We start from the raw sequence: 6914 nt of genomic DNA, 5'->3' as shown, positions 1-6914 counted from the left end.
TTTTCTTGTGACATTACCAATAAGTTTGATGTGTGACATGGCCCTCTTCCTATTGAAAAAACAAAAGTTGTATCCAAGATGGCCGACTTCTAAATGGCCACCATGGTCACCAACCATCTTAAGGAGTTTGCCCCCTCACATATACTAATGTGCCACAAACAGGACTTTAATATGATCAACCATTCCCATTTTATTACGGTGTATCCATATAAATGGCCCACCCTGTACTTCTAAGGGATGCCTTCTTTGGGATCTGACACACCAAAAGCTGGCACCAGTTCCCTTCAGGGCTTTCCCCAAGCCGCAGCTCATTCATGTTTAAGCCATTTGCCTATATGTACTTATTATACTTATGCTTTCAACTCTAACATGAAGACGTTGGCCCAGCTAGTGAATTGGAGATAAATTATGTGAATTTCAGGAGCAGCACCACGCCTCGAAACATGCCCCTTCCAGTTGTTATCTATATATGACCACCCAGTTCTACAAGCTGTTCGTTCTCATTTCCATACCTTACCCTCCCTGACCCTTTTCCATTCTTTCACTTCTTCACTTCTCAGTAGTACATCAAGATCTGCCAGGCCTGGGAGCCACCACCCATCCCCTCAAAACCTTTCTTCAAACTGCAGCTCATTCATGTTTAAGCCATTTACATTTATCTACTAAAAAAATGTTGCCAAACCTAAAGTGAGGATGTGTGTCAAGCTAGTCAATTGAGACATTTGATCTCAGTAAGTCACACGATAGGGTGGGGCAAGGTCTCACAATGGGTTCATCCAGAACCTTAGCTGATAATGACCCACACCCATTTTCATAACTTGGCAAATGTCAGTAAGCAGATGATCGAAATTGGATTAAGCGACAGTTCCATTAGTGCTTAAATCTGCGACTCTCCACCAACTGGTCTTAGAACTGTTGTTTCAAGGTATGAAACTGGGTGTGGCTCAGGCGATTAGAGGATCATCAGGGGGTCCTTTTTGTCCTTCTGCGGGGGGATACTCCCACTAGGTTTAAATCTGGGACTCCCCACCATTTGACCTTAGAACTGAAGAAGCTTCTCGGATGAGAGGTGAAACGTCTTCAAGCAACTTAAAGAAGTCCAGACGCTTTTCTTTGCAAGCTCCTTTGACTACAATGACCTGGATGACTTAGAACCTTCACAGACATGTTAATGTTTAATGTTTTTTATGTTAATTAATGTTGAATCGATTCTAATTAGTAGTTATGAACAGTTGTTATGATATGGCAGGAAGGACGGTATTTAACTGCTGCAATCATTGTACATCCATAAATACATCCATACATTACATACATCTATAAATCTGGCTAAGCGGATGGCACGACACAGAACAGCTAACTTGTCAGCCCAGGCATCCAAAGTCTACACCTACAGGCCAGTGGACACTCTTTCAATGATAAAGATGTACACACCCTGGACAGAGAGTCAATCTGGTTTGAGTCAAGCTGAAGTCAAGGAGGTCATTTACGTGAAAAGGACAAGACCATCTCTGAATTGAGGAGGGGCCCTGAGGGTACATCATTCTCCATCTAACAATGTTGTGATTACAGCCATTCCCCAACTCTCTGTGAATGGTACTCATGCCATTGATAAATTGTCATTGATCATGACAATGGTCAGGACAATTTGCTTGACCTCATGCCCTATTGTTTGTCAGTGGTGCTAGTTTCAGTCATTATGCAAATGTACTATTTATAAGGTTGGGGAAACCTGCTATGAGGTGCCGTAAGGGATATTATTACTAAAATGCTCTCACACACACACTACCAAAATTTTATCTCTCACACACACACTACTGATATAATGCATTTTTTTTTTTATTTGGGGCGCCTTTCAGAAACCCAAGGTCACCTTACAAAGAACAAAAAAAAGGAACAATAGTCATAAAATACATAAAATAAGTTAAAATTGCAAAACAGAGCTTGACAACAGATAAAATCAGCACTAAAGCGAATAAACCAGTTTAAACACATGTGTTTTGAGCTGTGACTTAAATACAGAAAGGGAGTCAATATTTCTTATGGCTGGAGGAAGAGAGTTCCAGAGCCGAGGAGCAGAGCGACTGAAAGCTCTGTTCCCCATAGTAATAAGGCGTGAGGACGGAACAGTAAGATGAATATTAGATGAGGATCTGAGAGGGCGGGAAACAGTGGTGATATGCAGCAGGTCACACAAATATGAAGGATTTATGGATACACTATATAAGAAGCAAGATTTTAAAATTTATCCTGGCTTCTATGGGCAACCAGTGAAGCTGTTGAAGAACTGGGGTAATATGAGCTCTTAACAGAGTACGGGTTATGACCCGTGCTGCAGAATTTTGAAGAAGTTGGAGTTTATGAAGGGACCTTTTAGGGAGACCAAATAGGAGGGAATTGCAGTAATCAATATGGGACGAAATAAGACTATGGACAAGGATGGCAGCAGCATGGAGAGTAAGGAAGGGACGGAGTTGGTTAATATTACGTAAGTGGAAGTATGCAGACCGGGTTATGTAATTAATGTGAGACTGGAATGAAAGAGTATTATCAAGTATGACACCCAAACTCTTAACCTGAGGGGAGGGAAGGGTAGGAGAATTTTCAATGTTAATGGAAAAACTGTGGGATTTGGTTAAGGTAGATGGTGTACCAAGAAGTAAAACTTCAGTTTTATTACTGTTGAGTTTGAGAAAATTGGAGGAGAACTAGGATCTAATCTCAATAAGACAGTTTGAGAGGGAGGTAGGTGGGAGGGATGAATTGGGTTTAGTAGAAATGTAGCTGGGTGTCATCGGCATAATGCTCTCACACACACACTATTGAAATGCTCTCACACACACTACTGATATAGAGTCACACACACTACTGAAACGCTCTCACACAAACTACTGAAATGCACTCACGCACTCCACTGAAACCGGAGGCATTTCAGCTGAACAGGTTTTTTTCTGACAAGGAAACTAACGGAAAAAGTGGTACATTTCAAACCACTACAAGGATGTCTACTCAGCAACCTGCTAGTACAGCAGTCCCCAACCTTTTTTTGCACCACGGACCATTTATGGCTGACAATATTTTCACGGATCGGCCTTTAAGGTGTCGCGGATAAATACAATAAAATAAAACCAGTACCGGTACCAAAAAAAGAAGATTTATTTTCAAAAGTAATTAATTACTTAGTTACTTAGTTACTTTTTAAAAACACGATTTAATAAAGCGATAAAGCGATAGATCTTTCAGCCCAATTCTACTTTTTCTACATAATCCATCATACAAAATGTAATCAAATGGAAAAGTCTCTTTTTTTTAACTTGTTTTATCAGTTTTAATCTTTTAACTTTATGCATCAAGCAAAAATTTAATTACATGCAACATTCTCTGAGTTTAATAAATTAGTTTAACATTTAAACCTATTTTCTACACATTCCAGCACATAAAATAAAATATTTTTTTGTGTTTACACTCACTCTTTCAAATAGATGCAAGTAAAACACAGCAGAAAATAAATAAAGTCAAAGACTCAGCGGTCCTGTTGCTCTATTTTCACCTGTAAAGCAGGACTGCGGTAGGCGGAGGTTTACCACGAGGCGATCGTGGCTCAAGAGTTGGGAGTTCGCCTTGTAATCGGAAGGTTGCCGGTTCGAGCCTCGGCTTGGACAGTCTCGGTCATTGTGTCCTTGGGCAAGACACTTCACCCGTTGCCTACTGGTGGTGGTCAGAGGGCCCGGTGGCGCCAGTGTCCGGCAGCCTCGCCTCTGTCAGTGCGCCCCAGGGTGGCTGTGGCTACAATGTAGCTTGCCATCACCAGTGTGTGAATGTGTGTGTGAATGGGTGGATGACTGGATATGTAAAGCGCTTTGGGGTCCTTAGGGACTAGTAAAGCGCTATATAAATACAGGCCATTTACCATTTACCCTGGTGCAGGTGTGCCGTGGTCAGTTGAAGAATCCGCGAGTTTCTCTGTGAGTTTCCCATTACGTCGTTGCGCACTCGGTGCTTGCTTGGAAGTTTAGGGTTTTTTTTTCGCTGTAAAAAGAAGTTTTCTTCCCACGCACGATGGACGCTAATGTTTTTGTCACTTTTTATGGAATCAAACTCAAAGTAAGGTCAGTACTTCCACGCTTTAAACGCTGCACGCTCATACTCTCTCCCACAATCGATATGTGATCCATTGTTGATCTGCACACAGCTGTTGTCACTAACGGCGCACTCGCTTACGTCACTGTCGTGAGACATTCTCGCAAAAAAAAAAATCACGGTTTTAGTAACGCAGCGTTACTACGGGAAAGTAACGGTAATCTAATTACCGTTTTTGCAATAGTAATCCCTTACTTTACTCGTTACTTGAAAAAAGTAATCAGATTACAGTAACGCTACTGCCCATCTCTGTTCATAACACATGGAAAAAGACCCAGGGAAACAGAGTTAACAATATAAACGATATAAAAATAATGATAAAAAATTATAAAAACCCTGAAAACCATAAATGTCAAACCGGAGCCTCAACTCTTGCGGCCAGTACCAAACGACTCACAGACCAGTACCAGTCCAGGGCCCGGGGATTGGGGACCGCTGTGCTAGTAGCCTAAGTGAAGCAGCCGCATTACTTAACATACTTACTTACCATATATATTAGCATCCTTGAATCCAGAAATGGATTCAAGGTGCAACACGGAATTTGGCAAGGATGTCCTATTTCCCCTAAGCTTTTTATATTGGCAACCAAACTGTTAACACTATTGATCAAGAACTCTAATGACATACAAGGAATTTCAATTTTTGATAAAGACTTCAAAATAAGTCAATTCGCAGATGATACATCTATTTTTTTGAAAGATAAATCAGTGGTAGAGAAAACTCAATTTTCTCTAAAGCTTATGGTTTATCTCTTAATATGAAAAAATGTGAACTACTCCCGATTCATGCAAGCTCTGAATCCTCAATAGCTTCGGTTAGAGTTGAATCTAAATTTAAATATATAGGGCTGATAATATCTAAAAACCTAATTAGAAATATTAGTGTATTCTCTGCTAACTGTAACATGGAGATGAAGAACTCACTTAGCCACTGGTTAACCAGAGACCTCACTATCTTTGGCAGAAACATCCTATCTAAAGCTAAAGGCATCTCCAAATTGATTTATCCTTGCCACTCTCTATATATCTCCTCTAAAAACATTAATAAGGCTAACACAGTTATTTTCGAATTTTTGTGGAGGAATAAAACCCATTGCATTGAAAGATCTCAGCTTATGAAGGAATACAATAAAGGTGGTATCAAAGCTCCAGAATTTGAATCTATGGTTGGCACCCTTAGAATTAAATAGTTAAAATCCTGTCTGTCACAGGCAGACTCTATGTGGTTCCACATCCCATGATCCTTGTTTAATAAAATAGGAGGATTAGACTTTATTTTGAAATGTGATTTTGATGTAAATAAAATCCTGATCAAGATATCTACCAGTTTTTCCTTCAGTTTCCTTGTCAGGAAACAACTTCCTGTTCAACTGAAATGCCTTGGTTTTCAGTGGAGTGTGTGAGAGCGTTTCAGTAGTGTGTGTGGGAGATAAAATTTCAGTAGTGTGCGTGAGAGTGTTTCAGTAATAATGTCCCTTACGGCACCTCATAACCTGCAGTCAGCTGAGACTGAAGAAGTCACATGAATGAGTGATGTTATCCCACTGAAAACGCTACATCCAGATCAAGAGAATCAATCTTTTGGGACTGACTTACCTGGATGATTGAGCATGCATCAAGACATATATGTCCTTATACAGAAATTCAGAACAATTCTTAAGTAATCATTCATGTCAATAAAATATCCTTAAATCATTATTAAATCATTAAAAAAAAGTCCCATAAAATCTTTAAAAAAATCACTGGAGGACATTCCAGGATCTGGTTATGAAGGTCACACTTCAATGTTTTGTCTGTTTCTCACATAGAAGTCAACACTATGCTTTTGCTTTCACAGTCATCTCGTTAGAATTGAACATTTTACTAACTGCTATCATGCAAGTCTATGAGCTTCTCCATTTATCACATTGCTGCTAGTGTCTTCTTGTTTGTAGAAGCCATTACTGTGTTAATCGTCTAACTGTATAACACCCAACAGGTACAGAAAGGACCGATAATAGTGACATTTGACGATATCCAGTGACTGGTTGTGAGCACGACTGCAGTTACTGTTGATATTTGGTCATTGCATAGATTACTCTGGTGTTGTTCGGACTGCGCAGCTGTGCTTATTTCCAGCTGTAGAAGAGCCTGCTGTTTTAATCTGGGTTTCTTGTCAGATATCACAACAGAAGTTTGAATAGAACCTTCAGCTAGAACAACTATCACTGCTCACACAACATGTGCATTTAGTCAGAGTCACACCTCTTAATCAAATACAGCCTGTCTCAGAAGAAGTCAGTGAGAAAACTTTATTGAGGCTGCAAGGGAGGAAACTTGTGTCTAACCCCTTCCCATGGTCATAATAACCCAGAGTGCAATCCAATAAAACATAAAAGTTTATCATAATACAGCTCAGACTTTCTCCGTGGGTTAGGCCTAGGCATCATTGTTAAGTTAAATATTTTTAGTTGGTTGCAACACTACATAGTAGACCGCAGAATTATTGGTCTTGTTCTCCACAACTTACAGAAAATCATAGTGTTACTCAAAGAATCTCTTGCTGTGACATTTCATCAGCTCTGCACAAATAAATTTCAGTATTGGGTATATTTTTGTCATTTTATGCAGATCTTTGTTTCAGACTGAAAAACGTTGACCATTACTAATGAAATGTACTGAAATGATTTGAGTGGTTCTGATTTCACCTGTACTGCCACCATCAGATCATCATTATAATATACAGTTAGTGTATATCTGAATCAGCCTCAGCTAGTGACTGTTTTTAATACTACCAAT

The sequence above is a fragment of the Aulonocara sp. 'chitande type north' Nkhata Bay genome, linkage group LG23 (genome assembly GCF_057382095.1).
Source record: "Aulonocara sp. 'chitande type north' Nkhata Bay isolate Kocher_YH1m ecotype deep benthic linkage group LG23, A_spYH_male_GT1.1, whole genome shotgun sequence".
Taxonomy (NCBI): domain Eukaryota; kingdom Metazoa; phylum Chordata; class Actinopteri; order Cichliformes; family Cichlidae; genus Aulonocara; species Aulonocara sp. 'chitande type north' Nkhata Bay.
Note: the sequence above shows the minus strand (reverse complement) of the source record.